The sequence below is a fragment of the Barbatula barbatula genome (genome assembly GCF_947034865.1).
Source record: "Barbatula barbatula genome assembly, chromosome: 2".
NCBI classification, from domain to species: Eukaryota; Metazoa; Chordata; class Actinopteri; order Cypriniformes; family Nemacheilidae; genus Barbatula; species Barbatula barbatula.
The window spans coordinates 26,573,117-26,595,744 of record NC_136767.1 but is presented as its reverse complement, the minus strand read 5'-3'; positions in this window follow the sequence as shown (position 1 = coordinate 26,595,744).

Sequence of the window (22,628 nt, the reverse complement as noted above, 5' to 3'; positions counted from 1 at the left end):
TGACTTACAGGACCTGAGAGAAACCACCTCGCATAACACGCTCGCCCGAAGTGCTGACAGAGTAACTCACTCCATCACAGGACTCACCGGAGAGTAGGCTAATTACCGTTATAATAAAAGTGCCTATCTAGGCACTTTATGAGTCCTTTCAGGACGTGAATTGGAACAAAACAACACCGGCTGTGTGTATTTGTGTGCGTCTGATGGACTGGTGTTTGCGTGGGGGGAGGTATTGATCTGACAATGTCAGATTCAAAAAGAGCCCGATGTAGGAACAGCAGGATTATACATCAGAGGTGCACTGTGACCCTCCCCTCATCTATGTCTTCATTCGAACTTTCATCTCCAGGATGGAACACGCAGGTGATGCGGGTATCAGGGCATCACGTCTGGGAACAGTTTGTCTCCGGCTTAGATTGTACTTGGCTAAATAGGCCTGTTAAGGAATTGAAGTCTAACACACAGGACAATACCGCACTGAGGAACAGGCAAGAAACACACAAATTATTCATAGATATCTGTGGAACATCCTGTACCACCTAGAAAATAAAGCCTGTGAGGTTGTAAGGGTTGGGTTTATTGTAAGATGTTCGCTTTTGCACAATATCAAGTTCTGTCACTAAAGCATTTCTTCAAACTACAAATTTGGGCATATGACGAAATTACTCAAACCGTCATGAGTCAATAATTGATAATACGATCTTAACATTTGACTAATGTTTTGCATTTGACATCTCAACACTTTCACTTTTATATACAGTTATGCATTTGGTAGATGTTTGACACAAGCTATGGAAAGTTTCAGCGGCATTAAACAAAAGCGAACATTATGTGGCCCATCCTTAACATCCGGTAGACTTCCGTAAAGAACTGTTGCGTAGTTTTAATTCAATTTAATGCTGATAAACAAAAACACATTTATGTAAATTAATATAACTATAAATTTAGTATAAAATAAATTGTTATATTATAATCAAGCACAGAGCGGAAGTTAAGTACGGGCCAAGTGCAGGAGTTCAATTAATCAGTCTTCAGATGTTATCAGTATGTTGGGAATCAAACCCCTGACCTTTGCGTTGCTAGCACAATGCAATGCCAGCTCACCTACATGAACGAACAAAAACAAAACTATCCTGCAAGTTTTATGTTTGATTGCATTTTTGGATGACAAGTAGAATATATACACCTGTACACTGAAACCATACAGAGATCAAGTTTTATCACATTTAATATTTTTATTATATGCATTTTTATATTCGAACAACACAATCTCACTGGAATTCGTAACCTTTTTATGAAGTGGCTAATTCGTACGATCTTATTCGTACATTTTAGTACGATTTGAGTTGGGTTTAGGGGTGGTGTTAGGGGAGGGGCTTCAGGACTGTTTTTAATCTAATAATCATATGTTTTTGTATGACTGACATGGTACGAATTAATACGAAAATAGTTAACATAGTAAAATAGTTAGAAATGGGATGGGAACGCTAAATTAAATGCAAACATGCGACACACTGAAAAATAAAGGCCATTCATGGAGCCATAGCCATAGAGAAACCATTCAACATCCCTTTCATTTCACAAAAGGTTCTACGTGGCAAAAAAAGTTATTCATGTCATAATAAGGTAACGGTTCTTTTCAGAATGGTTCTTTGTGGAGACAAAAATTGTTATTATGGCATCGCTCCACCCTCCACACGCTCTACTGAAGTCTGTTGGTGGTCCTCTTAGTGTTCGTACCAAAATTCAATATTTCATACTTGTTGAATAATGAATCATTTCAAAAATTAAATAATTAAGTCTGGCCACACAAACAGTGCAAATGATCTGACTCATGTTTAACAGAAAGTTGACAAGAGTTAATGTTTTTTTTTTACATCTCAGTGCATTTTCTTTTGAGCTGAACTGCAGCAACTCTGAACTTTTGAAGCTTTAAGGAGCATAAAAGACTAGAGCACTTTTAAGGAATCACACATTCTGTAATTGGGCAGAAGTTGATTTAGATGGCACAGACATCACTACCATACATTAAACGCCATGTGTTAAGATAGATAGAGAGAGAGAGAGAGAGAGAGAGAGAGAGAGAGCCTGAGAGAGAATAATCACGGCATGAAACAGAAAACTTGATCAATGACTCCCCCAGTCACCCCGCTAATGAAGAGAGAAGCTTTTATTAGATATGAGTGAAATATTTATAAGATGAATATTTTAAAAGCCCTCTCATAGCCAAGGAGCGAGAAAGATGGAGACAGAACGAGAGCGAGAAACATCTCATGGGGGTACGGGTTAAAAAAAGTATTTTCCAAACACTATTTTCTCACTTTTTTTGACTCTCGCAAGACATGCGCTCGGCCAAAATCATTCGCATCTTCAAAATGTTCTTGCACTCCTTCACTGCAAAACACCAGCTAACCTTCATCTGCAGGAATCACTCAGAGTGAATTAAATTAAAGCCACTCTACGGCTAGAATACATTACGCTAACTTGGTGCAGGAGTAAGACGAAGTGCTTTTGCCCGGAGGAAAAGTGCACCACGACGAAGTGGATCAGAGCAGCATCTGTATCAGTATTGTTCTGTAATGATATCTGAAGCACCGAGAGGCGGATGCCTATTTTTGTTCGACCCCTTGGCTTAGAAGTAGGCTATACATTATGGCTTTTCAAATTACGCTTAACCCTGGGTTAACATATTTTTAAACACTGTTAAAGGCAACGTGAACCGGCATTCATAACTCGTTTCACTTCTGTAATTTGACATTGTAAATGGTGAAACCGGATATTCAAAACCCATTTAAGAATTAACTGGATCATAAAGAGTAGGCGGTACAAACCAGAAAGCAGGAGATAGAAGAAAAAATAAGAGTTATTGGTGAGCGGAAAAGTAAAGTTTTTTAACAATGGTTAACTGCGCTTAATACTTACATGAATGTTTTGAAAAGAAATATTACTTATTTTGATTTATCGCTTTCATGTCATTTCAAAACTGTCTTTCTTTTGCAGAACACAAACAATATTTTGAAAAATGTTGGTGATCAAACAACTGCGGCACCTATTCACTTATCGTACATACACAAAACCAACAAGTCAATGGGTTTTTCTAAATATTTCCTTTTTTGTTCCTCAGAATAAAGTCATATGTTTGTAATGACAAGAGGGTGAGTAAATGATGACAGAATGTTCAATAGTTTGGGTGAACTATCCCTTTAAGGCTATGGGGGTAAACCAATGTTTCACATTTATAATTTTGCAAGAAAAACCAACAAAGACAAGCTTAATGCAACCAGTTGACAAACTACAATCAATTCTATAAACCTTTAAAACATGTAAAACTTCATTTAACACCCAAATACCCAGGATTATTAGCCCAGGGTACATGAACAGAGTGAAATAACCCAGGATATTATGTAAACCCTGTACTAAAGTTTGTGAGAAAGCCTACAAAATTCACAGTGCCGGACAGTCTTGTCTAATTTCTTCTGTTCCACGGGTTTTCTCTCGCTCTGTCTCACCTCACATCAATATTCAGAGTGTCTCTCACACTGGACCTTCTAACATATCTGAGAGTCCAGTCACTGACCCTGTGTCATTCCTTAAGCTGTTGAACTAACCTTCTAAACCCAGCTCGCACACCAACACACACAACACATTCAGATGTACGATCACACAGAAACGCACACAGATGCAAAAATCACACACATTAAGAGTCACATTGTGTGATGGCATCGCTAGATACACACCGTCTCATGTCACAGACTCCCAAGAGTTCTGCTGACATTTTGCCTCTCCCCGTGTGTATGTGTGTGTGTGTGTGCGTGTGTGTGTGTGTGTGTGTGTATGTGTGTGTGTGTGTGTGTGTGTGTGTGTATGTGTAGTCTGGGCACAACTGCTAAAGCTTTGGCAGTCTTGGACGTGATGTATTCGCTTGTCTAATATTTTTCACTGCCAAGGTGTCATCCAAGCAGGCACTTAGTCATTGTGCACATAAAAACACACACACACACATATTGAGTGTATTAGTAGGTACAGTATATTAGTAAGTAAGGTTTTTACACTAATATAATTATATTTGCAACGGTATACCCTATCCTTTACACAATCCTGTAAACATTTTTAGATCTCAAGTACTTTAGCATATAACCTTACCATAAGTGTTTACAATTTAATTTTCTTTATTCTTTAACTTATTTACTTACTAAATTTTTGTAGTCTTTTTACAAATGAGAACGTCCCCAAAGGGAGATTTTGCTCCGATTGTCCTCACCTTTTGAATACAAATTCCACAAGTCCACAAAATATGGTTAAAAAGCACCCCCCCCCCCACACACACACACACACAGACATCTCTTAACTGCATTGTTTTTCATGCAAAGATAATATTTACAGTACCCTACTCCTGAACATACACATAAACCTGTATATAATCGTTTTAAAGGAACAGTACACCCAAAAATGAAAAGTCTGTTTTCATTTACTCACCCTTACATTGTTCAAAATCTGTATAAATGTATTTGTTCTGATGAACACAAAGAAAGATATTTGAAAGAATGTAGGAAAGCAAACAGTTCTGTGGTACTTTTGACCACCATTGTAATTTGTCCTACTGTGGTAGTCAGTGGTGGCCAAGAACTGTTTGGTTACAAGCATTCTTCCAAATATCTCTGTGTTTATCAGACCAAAGCAATTTATACAGACGTGGAACAACTCAAGGGTGAGTAAATTATATAATCTTTTTTTTTGGGTGAACTTTTCCGAATATATTGGCCAACGTATGAGCCTTACTATTAACATGTCCAAAAAGTTTATCCAACACCGTCACAGCAGACAAACAGTCTGTCTTGATGCTTTTCGCATAAATGTTTTACTTATTTCGCTGTTGCTTTTATTACCTTTATCTATTCTGCGCTACTACCAGGGGCGTGCGGGAGATATCACCGTCATAACAAAGAACTCGAAAAACACATGTTTGGGTTGTCTCGCCTGTGTTGTTCAGGCCGACAGCACAGAAGACGTCTCACCGGCGGTTTTATTTCGTAGCTTTCCACCTCACAGAATCTACAAAGACAACAAAAACAAAAGCAGAGCTAGTTAATCTGTGCTGTTACATGGCTGGATTTGACAGGCCGACTGCCGAGCGGGGCCGCAACACGGCTCCCCGTAGAGAGGTTCAGCCTGAGCTATGTTCAAAAAGTGTGTCATTGCGAGCAGGTGCTCACACACACACAGACAAACACAAACAACGTCCTTTTTGTCGTCTGGCTACTTACCCAGACAAATATCCTTCACGAAAGCACATTGACTGAAGAATAAGGATGAGCAATCAGTCTAAATAAAGAAACATATCTATTATGGTAGAGCAGTAATGTCCCTGCTGGACCGGCTTACAGTAAATTCCTAAATGCATTCAAAACATTTACACAGTGTAATGAAGATCCATAAAAGAGAAGGAAGGCGTGGAACCGGCGTACATTTAAACAACTTTAATAAAATAAAATAAACAATAACACAGAAGTTAAAATGCCGACAGTCACCTCACGGTAGACTGCCAGCTACAAAACATAAACACAAACTTAACATATGTCCAGACCCGGTCCTCTCTTGTCAACAGTCCTGCCGCTCATCCTCTTAAGCTCCCGATCTCCTCCGTGAGATATGCGGGACCGGTGTGCGCACAGCTGATTCCAAAAATCACTCACGCCACCGGCCTCGCCTCACGGCTCTCGTCCCGCCTTCCTTACCACACACAGTAAAAGTAGAAGAGAAGCTAAAAAGTGAGATTTGTTGGAGATGCAATTATATAAAAAGCTAAGACTTACATGTTAAATACATTCTAATACAGTATACAGTTAAATACAGTAATTATGCATATAGGGATACCAGCTTTTCAAGTTTATAAGATACGGCACTTAATTCTTTGTTGTCATTATTTCAATTCATTTTTAATTGCCGGTCTATTTTTGCAATAGCTTAATACTTGTAAGGGCACTCTTCTTCGTACAATAAGCACAATAGTGTCAATATGAAAACGTTTATTGTCCAAAAAAGGTGTTTTTAAATGACCGGATTTGCTTTAAATTCCCTGATGCACCATAATAAATAAATAACCTGTTTGAAAAAAAGAAGTTAAATGTGTTACTTGGATTTAATAAACTACTCCTAAAACTGTGTAGTACAGTTGCTGATTTTGCCTTTTTTCAGTATAGTTGAGTTTGTAGAGTTGATATGGACGAATGCTCCCAACGGTGAAGTCCTTAAAGACTGACAATTTCTCTGGGCTTGCAAATAGATTCACTGACACATTAAAATAGCATTGAATGTTCCCGCAACCCAGCGAAGATGATAACGAACAAACTAGGGCCTGTTACTTGAAGCAGGCACAGTAAATCCAATACAGCTTTCAATGATGTTCACCTTTGGTCTCCACAGAAGCTAATTATGTCGAGCAAATCCGGAGAGTTTTTACTCTTGCGGGCATCTTTTGCAAAACAACAAATTGCAAACTTGAAGAAACTAGATGCAAAGATGCAATTGATTTCCTATAGGATCATAATTGAGGGAATTAGAAGGAATGATAACCAGAAGCATATGGGCTGTTGAGTTCTTGGGTGATGGTTTATTACTACTCATAAGCTCAAGGTCAGATGAGGAAGATGAACCGCTCTTGCCTTACATCCCGCAGCAGACTAATTTATCACGCTCATACCTCTCTATGAACTTGCTCCCTTCAGGCTGGGCTTGGATGCTTTCTCTCACTGCTTCGCATGAGCACACATACATGATCACAGAGTTCTATAAATGCATTGAACAGTGCACCACAGAGCTTGTCCTCTGGGATAAAGAAGGATTGGTGTGAGCTTGGTTGTGTTCATTTGTGTGTATAGCCACAGAAAGCCCGCAAAGATATCTGACCAAATGTTTTCCCGAATATGTTTTTCTTTTGCCTCGCTATCACCATCTCTGTTTGAAATATACAAGTTATTGCCGAGTTAGGCCACGTTTACACGATGAACAACGGAAACGTTTTTCTTTTGCGTTTTTGAAAAGTTTCACGTAACGTTATCAAAACAATCCGCGTTTACACAGATCCGCAAAAATGACAAACACTTTATTATGCATGCAACGCCAGTAGTTGGCGACATCACTTTGTAAAGAAAAAATACCAGAGTCCCTGGCGATTGATTGACGGTTTATTGGAAGACGAACTTCTATTGCTAAAGAGTCCGTTTTAAAAAGTTTGCATTATCAGTCCCCTAAAACGTTAGGGGGTTTCCGTGTAAACGGACAGCCAAATCGTATAAATTGTTTTGCGCTTTCACTTAAAAATGGTCTTGTGTAAACGGCCCCTTAATTTCTTTGTGATGAAAAACTGCACTACCCAAATCGTACCCAAAAGCTCATATCATCCTTATATTTTAAAAAATAACTTATAAGATCGCCGTTGTAAATCAGAGTAAGGAGACAGTTTTTACACTTTATACAAATACTCAACTGATTTTAGTTTGTTTTAAAAAAAAGACTGCAGATTCAAGTAATGTTTAAAAAATGGATTATGGCTAGAGTTATAGTGGGTTAGTCTATAGACCACTTTACAAGATGTAAACACTGGTCCAGAAGCAATTCCGGTTAATTCTCTTATATTTTTTAATCTAACTTATATAATTAAATCTTAAAAAAATGAAACAGGAAGTTCTTCTGGGCAGCACTGTTTACGTTTTCCGAAATGGTCTATAGTAATTCCAATATGAGCTGAAATAGAAAAAAAGCATTTCCCCATTAAGAAACTGTAACTAAGTAAATGTGTGTGTATTTTGTGATGGGAACTTTACGTAGACAGTTGGACAAACGCCACCGTGTTGAAAAGAGAGGAGAAGAGTCAAGTTCATTCTAACAGTGAGAGCTTCAGTGAATACTGAAAAGGTTATTATTGTCTACTAAACTACAAGCATAATGACTCATTCTTCATGCTCTCCACTTGCTATTAATTACGCAAACTAACCTCAGCATTACAGAAGCACTGTGATGTTCTTATTTCATCATTGATGCTAACTACAACCTGCCCTATAGAACAAACTACCCACTTACAATCAGATCATCCAATCCCAGTTAAATTCATTTTTATGTGCGGTGTTCTAAAATAGCTTACAACACAATAATGTTACAAATACAATTGTAATTCAATAAGTAATTGTAATTTAAAATTTTTAAAGTTGTTTATAATAAAAATATACATTTTAATATATATATATTTATATATATATTGCGGCAGTTGTTGAGCTGTTTTTTAGGAAATGGGAAAAACACTGTACTTTTTTAATGATTAAAGAGTTTGTTGCCAAGTTTGCTAAGAACCTTTTTATACTTTTTACTAGTTAGATATTTACAAAACCCAGTGGAAAACATAAAGGGTGACTAACAATAAATATAAATATCTTGAAATATGGACTATATGGAGACGATGTTTCAGAAGGACAGCAGCGAGATGATAAAATAAAATGAAAACAAAATATATACGAAAAATATATAATATATAAAAAAACAATGAAAATATGTGTTTGTCACCTAAAATTTTACATTTAAAGTTATTATTAATTTGAAACAAAAACAGAATAGTCTAAGTAGAATATAAAAATCTGCTGCTAGTGTATCTCTAGCTAACTTTAAAGGAGTTCGATATAAAGTTTGATGTAAAGATCTAATGCCACTAACCTGGAAAACTAAATAACTACCTTTTACATTTCCCAGTGGTTCCCAGCATCAGTCTGGTACCTTGTAAACACAACTTCGTTTCCAGATTGATGATAATAAAACCCCTCATTCCCAGAAGTTACATAAAGTCAGCAAACCACATTGCAGCAGGTGATTTCAGCCAGCCGGTGCTTGACATTTTATGTGTGAAATATTTGTCAGATGTTCAGGGAACACACGTGGGCATCAGACTATGGCTGTACACAAACCAGCAATGCTTGTCTTTTGCAGGGTTATTTTCAATGCTGTCCTGTCCTTTTCTCTCCTCGCCTCCCACCCCAGGCGACTCCTCCTGCAGGATGTCCTATAAACTGCGGTGAGATTTATCAACCCCTCCTTACTGGTCCATGTGAGCTCATACAGAGGAGTTGTTTCTAGGGCAGGCTACAGTCTCATCAGTTCCTCTTAATTAGAATTCATACATACAGCTTCAGCAGCCAGCAATGCTTGAAAAGGGCCCACCTATATATAGCTGGAGAAGAATGTCTAATTAATCCTCCATTTCTTCTTCAACTAGATCACAATCCTTTCTTTCATGTTTCTCAATTACGGTGCGTGTGCCCTTTTATGTTTCCCATGTGTGAGTTGGGATTTGGGAGTCAGAGCTTGTGTGTGTGTGAAGAGAATCTCAAAAACACTGTTGTGCGGATGAGCGGGGGGCACGCCGGGGATGTGTAATGCGTTTTTGGTCTTTGGTAGTGAAGTAAGCTGTCGTCTAGGAGAATGAAAAAGGAGATGAAGATCAAACAAATACACAAAAATGAGAGGACGTCTGCTAGCAATTAAAGGGCATTCACATTAAGGGCCAGATTTACTAACAGCTTGCGGCAGCGCAAACACCTCTTTTGGTGTAAAAAAACTACTGTTGGTATTGACTAAAGACACGCAGTGAAAATGAGCGCCGAAAAGGCATGGACAGCATGTTTTTGGGACTTATTGCATATGCATTCAAACGCATATTTTTTGGGAGGAGAGTGTTTTAATGCGTGTGTTTTTTTATGTGCGCCTTGTTAGTAAATCACCCGCAGATATTTTCACTCTCATTATGAAATTGTGCTCTTCGCAATTTTGTCCCGTTTGGTAAATCTGGCCCTAAGCACGCCACAATGCTAACTATATTAGCATCCACACAAATTGCGCATATATTATGAATATATACTATAAATAAGATCATATTATTTTCATAAACCAGCCAGAAAAAGGCTTAAAATTCACATTTCAATTTATCATTGTTGTTCAAAATACTTTCAATTTAACAGTTGAAGTAGCTCATTGGTTTTGAAATTGTATTTTGGATATATATTAGACTGCTACATAAACTGGGTGGCAGAGCTTAACGCCTCTCCCCTACATGTGTACAAAATAAACACAAAAATTCCCTTCATCTGAACTGAATACAAGCGCACATACAAAATACAGACATAAACACGCACAAAAACAGCCCATACTCCCTTAGCTTATTATCATTGTCTGATGGCACGGGAACCTGATGGCCGTTGTGAATAACAGCGTCCTTCTTGTAGTACAAAACATTCAGTCCGTTAGCAGAAATCCTGGCAAACGCATCTGCTTTTGTGGCCCTGAATGACGACAGCTGATATGATTTAATTTCAGCAGAGACATAAAACAAAAGAGACGTGAGGAGCTGAAGAACAGAAAAAGGCATTTCCATCTCAACTTTACCCTCTAAAATGGCTCATTGTTCAGTGCCTACAGTGTCTTGTGGTGAAGTGACGTCACACCAGTGGGCCACTTGGTTTTTCCCAAAAGAGATGATTATGGTACAGGACGTAGAGATTTCCTGCTAAGAGACACATTAATCAGTAATTATATGAGTACATCACAGGCAACATACACAGTCTCTTTCTACACAACCACCGCCGGCTGCTGTGAGCTATTATTGCTTCGTTTCCTTTGGACAGAGGTCATGTGACAAGGGACTGAGAAATTATGTCATGGCCATTGATAGAACAATGGACACAGTTTAACTGAAATGCCAAATAGCAATTTTGCTTAAAATATCTGTATCCCGTTTCCTTTCCTCTTAATGCACTATGGTCAGTTTTCTACTGTACTGTCTGCATTTTGAGTTGTAAAGGATTTGAAGGGATTATTCACCCCAAAATAATAATGGTCATCATTTATTTACCCTCAGGTCATTCCAAACCTGTTTGATTTTGTATCTTATATGGAACACAAAAGAAAATATTATTAGAAATGTCTCGGTTGTTTGTGCCCATGCAATGGAAGTCAATGGGGTCCAGTGTTGTTTGGTCACCCAACATTCTTCAAAATATCTTTTGTATTCTCCAAGAGAAACCGAACACTACATATTTCTTATTCATTTTACAACCACTAACCCCTATTTTTTTTTTCATTACATTTAACCTAACATTTTGTGGTCTCAGACTCTATAAATAAGAAAATAAGTAAAAGAAAGATCTTTGCAGGGGTCGTGCTATTCTACTCTGTATCGATCCAAATTTTAGCACATTTTCTGCCTTGGCTTTCGTGCCCTGAAGTAACTGTATTTGTATTATCGAGCTCTAAGAAAGCAATCCACCTATTAAAAAAAACAACAAACTAGTAATTGTTATAAACCAGTTTGGAATCTCAAGAAACCACTGAGATAAACAACAGAATACCGTCAATAAAACATTGTCGGAATGAAAGCGTTGTGGATTTTGTTTGTGTGGTCAAAGCACAACTCAGCGCTTAGCGGGAGCTTTTAACATCTCCTCTCACGGGGACAAATTGTAAACAGCGTGTGATAAAGAAAGAAATAATGAATTTGAGGGGTATTCAGGGGCTAATGAATTTTCTGAGGAACGAACGGAGCCCTGCCACGATAAGAAAACTCTCTCTCGTTTTCCTTCTAAGCGCACCACGCTCTCTCGTTTAATTTATGCAGCATCTTGCAGCACTCCCTTAGTGAGAATCCCGGACACGAGCTGAATCAAAATTCCAGTTTTGAAGCCCCCCCCCCAAACCGCGTGAAATCGTGTCGCCTCGCTCTGTTCTCTCAGATGTGGACTTTGTGCTTGAGTGGAGCTACAGTAAATACTGCCGGAGATTGAATCTCGGCGTTGTTGACATGTGTCTTCTTCACCTTGCCGAGCGGTAATTCCTCTGGAGGACGGAGCATCTCACGATGTCGCACGGCTCCACTTTTGCCATCTCAACCCCGTCACCCTCCGCCAAACATCTTGTGGTATCAATCTTATTCTGTTTTGTACGCTCAGAAACACTCTTAAACACACACACACATATCGAACTCCTGGATGTTTTATTTCTGTCTCACTCTCTCAGTCTGTCTATCTTTAACTGTCTGTATCACTCCCCCTTCCCAATTTAAGGAAAGTTGCTGGCTTAAGGGCAACAGCAGCAGAAGTTGCCTTGATTTGCTGCTTGCCTTATGAGCTGTCAAGACACAAGAAGCACAAGAGAGGAGAGGAGAAGTAAAGAGAGAGACAGAGAGGGAAAGGGTTAGAGGGTCTGAATAAAGTGGAATGCTTCCAGGAGAGTCTGCTCTGAGATGCTCTAATTAAAGGAGCCATAATTAAAGGTGCATCTGACAAACAGAGAGAAGCTTTCATCCCGACGTGCTCCGCTCTGAATGAAACTTCACATCTCCTCTGCTTCAGCACAACCTCCCGGTCTTCTAGTGTTCTTCGTATGCTTCTCAGACCTTGTATACCTACGTGAAATTTACTTCATGAACGACACACTATGAACAAGACCTATAGACCCCTTTGCAAGATGTAAACACTGGTCCAGAAACACTTAACAAACATAATAAATCTTAATGTTTGTTTAACATTTTAAATGTTCTGTTCATATTTTGGTCCAAATGTTTGTTGTTTTAAAGTTCTTCAGGACCAGCATTGATTCATCCAAAGTGGTCTATATAAGCATCCAAAACCAACATATTGTTTATCAGTACAGTTTCTGTTATAGTTGTGGTGTGAATTCGCTAACATTAAGAACAATTTGTATTAACAATCTTTATAGACCATTTCCCTTTTCAGTTTTTAACACTGCACAAAAGTTTGAACAGAATGCAACTGTACAGAAAAAGTATAACTGAATCTAATTATTTTATTTCATCTTTAAGATTTAATAAATAAAATACAATTTTAAACTGCAAGTGCTTCTTGTCAAGTGTTCACATTTTGCTAAGTGGTCTATAGTTATCGTCCTTGGTGTGAACAGGCCTTATGAAGTCTTATTTTCTTACTCCGTCTTGTTTGCATCTCATCACCTCCTCAGCCCTTTATTACCCTTAACCTGGTCATTTCGCCTAATCTATAGCTTCTCACCTCCATCTGTATATATCTCATATCTTCTCATCTTATCTCCACATTCTCTCAGTCCTTTCACACCTCACTTGCACTTACTTCAGTTTGTCTCCTGAATGTGAATCCTCTGTACTGCAAGCTGGCTTATTTAGTTGTTTACAGAACCTGGTGGTGTTGAAGAGATGCGATTTCTCAAGACACCTATTTTACTTCAATCTGTCAGACAGAAGGGACAATATATGGTGGTATTATATAAAAATATATCTTTAACAAACACACACATGTATATATATTATCAATATATCATTTGTACGCAAGGTAACCTGTTAGAATCAACCTTTTGTTTCTGAGATGGCAAAAGTCACAAATTGCAGCTTTAATTCATGTAAAAGCAGCATTGCATTGTTATTTTTTTCCACCAGTTCAAAAGCTTGCCGTTACAGCACAAGAGGGTGACATTTTTTTTATTACGTCCGTGCTGCTGTTTTGTTTTTCTTGGTCATCCTTCTTGTCACCCTCATATTTGGTTTCACAACATTCATCAAAATAACCTGTGCTGTCTCGAGGCTGTGTTGAAGTCTAATAAGTATAATCCACAGGTCTCCGTGCAGCCAAACATGTCCTGGAGCCCTACTGCGTTTATTACATTTCGCAGTGAAATTGGATTTTGTTTCAAAAGTCAAGCTTTCGCTCGGATTGACTCAAGATGTTTTCAAGTTGCACAGAGGGGGCCTCGTATGTAGCATATGTGCGTTACAGCATGCTGACAATATCAGGTGTTGTCATGAGACGCGTGTAGGAGACAGGCATGTGATGGAGTCAGTCTCACTTTAAGATAGATGAGCTTGTGTGATTGTCTAATGGGAGACGAGGCACGGTAACCTATAATGCATTGCTGCCGTTGAGTTTCCATAGATGCTAGCGTATATATGACAGATTTGCTCGGAAGTCACCTACCATTTGAAAGAATGATATGCTGCAATCGTGCGAATTATGCTTGATTTGTGTTTGTGTGTGTGTGTGTGTGTGTGTCCCTCCATGATAACAACAGAGGCGGTTTGTTCTTATCTAGTGTGTAAGTGGCATTTTCAGCCTGAGGCTTGCGCAAGCAATGGGGACGGGAGAGGGAGAGAAAAAGACAAAGATTAAGAGAGAAAGAAACTCCTGCTGTGCCCCCGAGTCTTTCTGCGTCTGGTCTCTGTGATTCAGTGTTCGCTTTTGGGTTCGTGGGCGCCCGCAAATGTGATTGTGCGCACATGTGTGCGAGTTTCTGCGTCACAACGTGGTTCGTCTACGTCAGATCAGCTCATCTGATTGAGTAAATGATGAAACCGGAGTGGGGGAAGACATCTGAAAACAAAACCAAAAAACAGAACCGTTTGCTAACGTTCAACCGCTGTGTTTATTCAGATTTAATGGCTCTGTCGAAGCTGGGGATCTGTAGTTTGATAATGTGTGTGTTTAGGTTTGAAGACAGCACAGACAGATAACGCTACTGGAGGGAACGTTTATTTTCTGACTTCCTGCCGCAGATCGGAGAATAAATTGCCCAGAGAGCCTGAATTGAACAGTAGAGCGCTTGATTTTCGTGCTCATCTAGGATCACCTGGGTCCACATCCAAGTCTTAATCACCAGCAAAATTGACTTGGCTGGGCAGCAAAGGGCATCTTCCTTCACCAGGTGTGGAGCCATTTAGAGCCATCTGAAATAATCAAGATGTAACACTGCCACCGTGTGGTCAGGAAGCGAACTGCACACTCAATCTAAAAAAGCCCAAGTGACAAACACCAACACAGCTGAGCTAGAACAAGACATAAAGCGTATGCGGTAATCTTGTATGCCCACAAACCACAGGCATTAAAAAACCCTCCATCACAAGATGCATTTAAGCTGATTGCATGCCCGGTCTGAAGCATTTTGCTTTCCCTTTAATCAAACTCAGCGTTTGTTCCCTCGGCTCACAATGGATGGGATCCAACTGCAATCACTCCTTGTACATATCCAAGTCCTCTCGGTCAAACAAGACACAAACATTACAAGATTAATACAGCAGACATTACCGAACAAACCACCGGTAGATATGAAAACTCAATTTGATGAGTCCCGGTCTGCAGAAGCATTATTTAGAAGACCCTCAAACTAACAAGACCACCAACTTCCACTTCAAACAATTTTTTAAATAAAGCCTATAAATAATTCACATAGTACCAATGCATTAAATACAACTCAAGTTTGTTTATGCTGAACGGTTTGTAAACGCTGATGCTTGGAGGCAAGAAAAAATGTGCATTATATTAAAAGCATGGCAGGATCAATATTCTTGTTGTGTGTTATGCCAGAGTGCAGCCCACGGTTCTTGAATTATATTTCAACCTCTAACAGCGTGATCCCGTACTGCAATAAAGCGCAAGCATTATAACACATTATAAACCGCCAGCGGTGGGGTTTCATACTGTGATGGTGATTAATCTGTGGGGTTTTTTCAGTGTCTCTGTTTTATGTGACAGCGTTGCAGTGTTACCATTCCTCTCTCACCGCCACGTCCCTCCGTCCTGTGGCTAAGGCGCAGGGTTTCTGTCATTGCCCAAGGCCTCTTCACATCAGCTCCCAGTGTTCCTTGCTGCGTGCTTTGAGGATGTAGTGTAGTTTCATTAGTAGTTTTGAATAAAAAAACATTAATTTTATTGGGTAAAAGACAAATAATGCCCTTAAATCTCCTCCGAGAGGTTTCGCTTTTGTCTAAACAACACGAACATCACCTTACGGGGGAAAACTGACAGGCTTCATTTGTTCAATGCATTTGACAAACATGTGTACCAATTATCAGCTAACGCCAGATGGGTGTGTGTTGTGCCTAAATAGATGTAATTTCGTTTTTCCCCATCACATCCACCCGTTGCCATGGCAACAAATCCACGGCAACCGCGCCAGCTGTACGGTCTCGCAGGAAGAATGAATCTCTCGCTTTAGACCACTTTAAAGTCATTTCTCCTCATTATCTTTGCGACTACAAAGGCGAGATCCCCAAAGATTTTGTTTACTCAGTTAGTGCCCTCTAATGGCGTAGTCTTTTATGAACCAGTTGGACAGAGCGACGGTTCTGAGCACGAATGAATGATGGAGTGAGAAAAATTACACTTAACTGATTTACAAATACAAGTCCAATTCTGCTCATCCGATATAACGATGTCAGATAGCGATGTCACACCGAGCAGAGAGGTGGAGGAATCGTCGGACTCTGGCTGTGGAGGAAACTTAAAATGCTGGACAACAAGCAATGATTTATGGGTATTCAGAAAACTGTTATTCTGCCCATTGAGCAGATCTCTTTCAGCGTGGACGAGTGAGACAATAACAGTGAGACGGATCTGTTTGAATTAAAGAACTGGCGCCCCCCATACTGTAGCTACATCGAGGATAGATAAGAAAAATACCTTTATGTGACAGATTGATGTAAATCAGATTATAACTGGAACAACCCTGCTGATAAAAAACAAAAGAAATCAAAAGGAAACCATCACAGAAATGAATGGTTTTCATTAAAATACCATTGTGAACCATTAGCTTTTTGAATTAAAAACATCAAAACATTTTAGTGTTTTGGGCATTTTTGCTTAAAGGATTAATTTGCCAGATCACGAGAACGGTGCGCGTTTCATTGATTGTAACACGAGCGAGAGTTCGCAGTTTATAACACAAACACGGTGTGGTGTAGAAAATAGTGCGTTATCTTTAATAGCTGTCAGCAGCTGTCCAAGTTCAGAAATATATGAAAAAGGCACTTTATTTACATGCCACTCTCTTCACACGAACTCATCGGGAGATGCGCTTTGGGAAATTACAGTCTGAAAGACAAACATACTTATATGATCTACCTCTTCCTCAAGATGGTGTAGAGGTTATTGCTGCCGCCTTGCTGAGTGGGCGTTTGCCTATTTGTAGATATTAAGCTTTTGTGCGCAGCCTAAAATTGCACTGCACAGGACCTACAATGAGTCTGCATAGACGCTCAGAAGGACCATTGCCATACGTCAATTTGCAGTAGTCGTGCTCCACCGTGCATTCGCGATCGAGTTCCAAAGGTTGGGGTTTGGGGGAACCGTCCTGCGGTACCTCTGCGACCCCCTGTTTGAGGTTAAACAATTCCTGTCCCACAAGATTTATTGATTTAGCCTGCTTGGTTTTGTCATTCCAAATGTATTTACAGTATAATATAAAGCATTAAACAGTATGCATTAATGCTTATTGCAATCAAACAGATTAGGCTTATGTTTTGCTTGGTGCTAATGCAAATCATACTGAGCCTAAATATCAAGAATACAAACAAAACCAAACTGAAATTAAATTACGACTAATATGTCATTTAGCTGACACTTATCCAAAACAGCATCGTGCACAACATTGACTTCTATTCTATGGAGACATGTCTCAAAACATCTTCTATTGTGCTGCACAGATATTGAAGTTTGAATGACATGAGGGAGAATAAATGATGAGAGAATTTTTATTTTGGGGTAAACTATAATGCCACGAGACTGAAATCGAGAAACTAGAAAATGCATCTTTTGCATACTTCAAAAATGATCCACTCTCACAGATGATTTAGAGTAGGACTGATAGGTCCATTTTTACATTTACGCAGTTACATTTTGCGGTTTACTGGGATGTAGATGATTTAGCAGCAGGGAAGCCAAAATACGGGAATTGATGAGCCACAATCTGGCATGCTGTGTCAATCTGTCTGTACAGCTTTTTGCATCCTTTTGTCAGCGTAATCTTCCACAATAGTTTTCTTAATAACAAAAAACATTGTATTTTATCAACAAGATCCTTCAAGCTTTAGCAAAGGGATACACATGACATACAATATCATATATACACCATATATAAAAATGTAAGAAATTGTATAAGCAATACAAAGGTCATTGGTTCGAACCCTAGAAAACAGAGAAATAATATCATATAAAAATATTGACTGTACTATCAGTTGCTTTTGATAAAATGCAATATGCTGTTTATCAATGTACCATATTCCATTCTACATTTCATTTAATAAAAAGCCCAGACATTGATTCATGTAAAAGTTATTTTTTGTTTGAAAAGCAGTTTTGTTTGTTTTAACGCTCTCTATTGGCTTACCGCTGTAATGACGTTGTTGAGAGTAGATGAACCCGAAAGGGGACATTCTAAAATTTACAGAGATACCAAGCTTGAGTGGGTGATTCCCAAAGATCGTGCAGCAGCGAGTTAAGTTTGTAGGCGTGTTTCCACCTATTTTTGTTGCCGATATTGCTGCATCCACTCACAAAAATAGAGTTTTGACATATATACGGTTGGAAATTTCATAAAAACTTTCATAAATCGTAATCTTTACTTAATATCCCAATGATCTTTGGCATAAAATAAAAATCTATCATTTTGACCCATACAATGTATCGTTGGCTATTCCTGCAAACATAGCAACGAGTGACTGGTTTTGTGGTCCAGGGTCACATACCTGTTTAATCTTACCATTGTTTCTTTAAGATCATCACAAAACACATGTAGAGCACAGTCCTGTGTGTCCCTGATCTGCGCTTTATGCAACAAGTTTTTCTCATTAACGCACAGACTCTATTCATGATAAAAGGTATTTTAAAAGCTCTCCAGAGAAAAATGTCATTGCTCAGAGGCTGCATGTTTATAACTCAAGAAACTGGATGTGTTCGGTTTATACGCATCATTTAACCTCACTGCTGTCTGGATCAAACAATCAAGACATTGAAAAGATCGTACTTACTATTCTTCTATGCGACAGGCCCATAAATATAAACAAAGCCATCAATTCTGAGACACTGACACCGAAATGATCTCAAAGAAAATTCAGAACTAGATGGAAGCTCTGGGAAAAGGAATAAGAGATACAGCTGCATTCAGCCGTCTTCTATTCAGCACTGCCCCTCATCACATCAATCATCAGGTGGATCCTGTTGACCAAAGGAGACGGTGCTGGTGGGCTTCCCACAGCAGGTGCCCTTGTTCCAGGCGGTGATGAGAGCCATAACTGCTGAAAGAGAGCCGTCCACCAGCGGAAGAGATGGTCCTTTACTCCCTATTCCTCCACGCTATTCACAAGCAACCTGACCAGGAGATCCGTCAATCAACCTCGGTGTGTATAAAAATACAAAAATGACCGCTCATTGTGCAGTCCATCACAGATAAAAGGGCATGGTCTATAAAACTGTCAATAGCATTGTCCTGAAGAATGCTTTGAGATATTTATTTCAGGAATTCCACTTTGTCCGAGTGATAGGTGATGCACTGTGAAAGTTCTTTGCTTTTTCTATAAAGTGTAGTGTTATTGGGATGTATATAAAAAGCATTATACATTAACCAATAAGGCTGATTCAAACCTGCATCGCCTGCATGAGCATTATGTCTTAATGTCTCAATAAACGACAATAAATTCCGTAACTAAGAGCAAGTACTAAATGTACTGAACTTTAACATGGTGAATTAAACATTTTACATGTTTATTCTAGTTGAAACTTTAAAGTTTTATGGCTTTGAGTGTGTAAGCTTTGAGGCCGTATATATGACAATGTGCTCTTATATTGAAAATAAAACTGTACAGAGTTTCTTAACGATTAAAAATGCATGACTCCTGCAATATACTGAATATACAGTACATGTGTACATTGGTCCTTCAAGTAAAGGCAATGTAGAAGAAGCACTACACAGTTCAAGACTTCAATGTTAAAGCATTTTGGCCATTTAAAAAGAAAGACTAGGTCTTTATTTGTGTCTCTCCCAAACTTTTTTTTTTTAGACAGCGCTCATCAATCATGAATTCGCACTGACCTTAAAACAAACCTGAAAAACATTCTAAAACTAGAAAAAAACACCATCTGTGAATAAAAAAACATTTTCTTGCAAAGCCAGAACACGCCAGCAGGTGGAAATCTAATCTCTCCCTCAGACGTCTGGAAGTTGCTACTCCTTCTGTCCAGACTGGAGACCCACACTTGAGCCATATTTGTTTTTTTAAAAAGCTGGTGTGCTCAGTTCTTCTGTTTGTTTACAAGGACAAACAAGTTAGAATGCGACCGAGCATGCTGGAAACTCTGCTGGCAAAGCAAATGAGATGCGTTCGTCAGCAACGTCTAGACGCTGGAGACATTAGGGATTAGAGTCAAACACTGCAATCTGAGCTCTTATTTTTCAAATACGGCACCACCTTTAACTAAAGATCAATAGACATTGATTCGCTGAGATTTGTGCTTGCATTGCTCTCGCGTATAGGCGCATTCACCACCTGCATTGTAAACAAACAGCTGTAACATGGAAAGTTGAATAAACACAATACTGTAAATCTCTCACCCTGCAGCGACACACCCATTCACACGGACTCTATCTGTTCTTAGTCAACACTCTAAGCACTCTTTTCCTGGCACGAGATAGCCATCTCTGAGCTATGACGAAACCCAGGCATGTCTTGTGTATTTGTACATTCTAGCGGAGCAAGAGATGATGTAGCAGCTTGCTCTACCTGGCCTGGTCTGAATACAGCTCTCCGCCTGGCATCCACGACTATCGTTTGCTTTGGTGCCCCTGCAGTATGGCTCGGACTTTGATAAATGGATCCGTGGATCCAAAGGGCCCGGATTGGAGGGAGGTAAGGTCTGCTCCAAAACCCGTGCTGGGCAGGAGAACACAGGCACTCTGTCTAAGCCGAACAGGTCTTGATTAATAGAGCCGAGTCTCTCCGTTCTCCCCGACCTCAAATTATCTCTGCTGAAAAAGAACAGAGAGCGAGTGAAATAAAGAGGCCTATAAGAGAGAAATATCACAAATGAGATCGCTTTTTCCCATAGTTTCTCTTTGATAGAAATGAGGTTATATTTATAGCTATTAAAGGCTGTTCTCAGATTATTCTGATAGAGTTTCAGAAGGAAACGAAATGTTTCAAACTAGCTTCAGACACCAAACTCTGCAAATTCAGATAAACGGAAAGCCATACATTTCTTAGACCAAATTATATGCGCTGTGCTATCTCCATTTATTTAATTCTCTATACTTTAAAGCTGCAATTCATTACCTTTGCCTACCTATTAACATCTGAAACATAAAACTGCAAGTTGCCGCAGGTCACTTTATGTGTGTTGAATTCAAATGAAATCGTTCTCGAATTATAATATTAATATAAGCTTACTTGCAAATCGAGGAAAAGTTTTTTTTTACTTGCTCAAAATATTTTTGTTTAATTAAAGCGTGCGTATAGACACCTTTACGTCTTTGTGGGCAGAGCTTAGGTGGAGGCAGAAACTTCCCCCTGAGCGCGTTTCCAATGCTAGCATGTTTTGTTTGCTTGCTTTTTGACAATGTCTAGAAAAAAATCAGAAAAAATTTTAACACGTAAGGTGTTACAAAAACTTTAACGCATGGAAGCTGGCAGACCTGTACGCGCTCGCTCAATAGATCCAGGGACGAACTGACAGGATTACCTCCAGCTAAGTGGACTGACATTTACACCTACCAGGTGCATGTTAAAGGGTTAAACTGTAAAGGGGTTAAGCTTTGAAAGTGCAATAACTGAGCAACATTGGGGATTCTCATAAGAGCTGATACTCTTTGCCCCGGTTTCACACATGAAGCTTCCCAGACTAAAATGAACTGAAAAGTCTTAACTGAAAATAATTTGCCTTAAAATATGTCAGTGCCGATGTTTCGTCTCAAGATGCACATCCGTTATGGTCTTGTCCAAGGCATTTTAATAAAAGTAAAAAGCCTATATTAACTAAGGCATAGTCCTGCCTTAAAACTGATTTAATGTCCATCTTTGTACATAACTTTCATTCTCAGCATGCACTACTAGATTCACCACTAATATTGCAAGACCCAAACTTTGTGGATGGAAATGAGGCACAGCTCCAATACAGAGAGACAACAGGGCACTTGGCCAGAGAGCACATGGCCAGCACTCTTCCCCAATCTGACGTCCAACTGACAGCTAAGCTGATCTAATGAGAAAGCTTGACACGAATCATATTTATGCTTCACTTTTAGCAGCCCGAGACGCCTTCAAAAGAAAACATTACACAAGTATGAGGGAAAGTGATGTCATTTTCTGGAAGCAGGCAATAATGAAAGAGAGTAATTATTTTATATGATTTTAGGCAATGCATTACGTCTAATTTGCCCTCCTGCAGATTTTAAAAGCATTCCCCATCAAATTAAATTAGATTCATTTTGGTCCATTTGCAGTCTGATTTTCATTAACAACCCGGCTCTGCTTTTGATTTGAGAAGCGAAGGAAGACAAGACTTTTGACTTTTTAATAGAAAACCTAATAGCCTTTCAAATGCATCGTATCGAAGTGCCATTCATTTAATTGACTGCCCGCATCGTCTCAACTCATTACAAGCTTTTGGATCCAGACACAGGGTGTGGCTTATAAAAAGGGGTGGGGTTTTAAAGTAGACTCTAGATCAGATTCTAACAGCAGCCTCCTTCAGAATCATTCAGGCCTATCAACGGCTGATGGTGCTGTCATCATGGCCCGCCGCCAGCCAATCACGACCAGAGAAGTGCTATCCTGCTGGATTGAC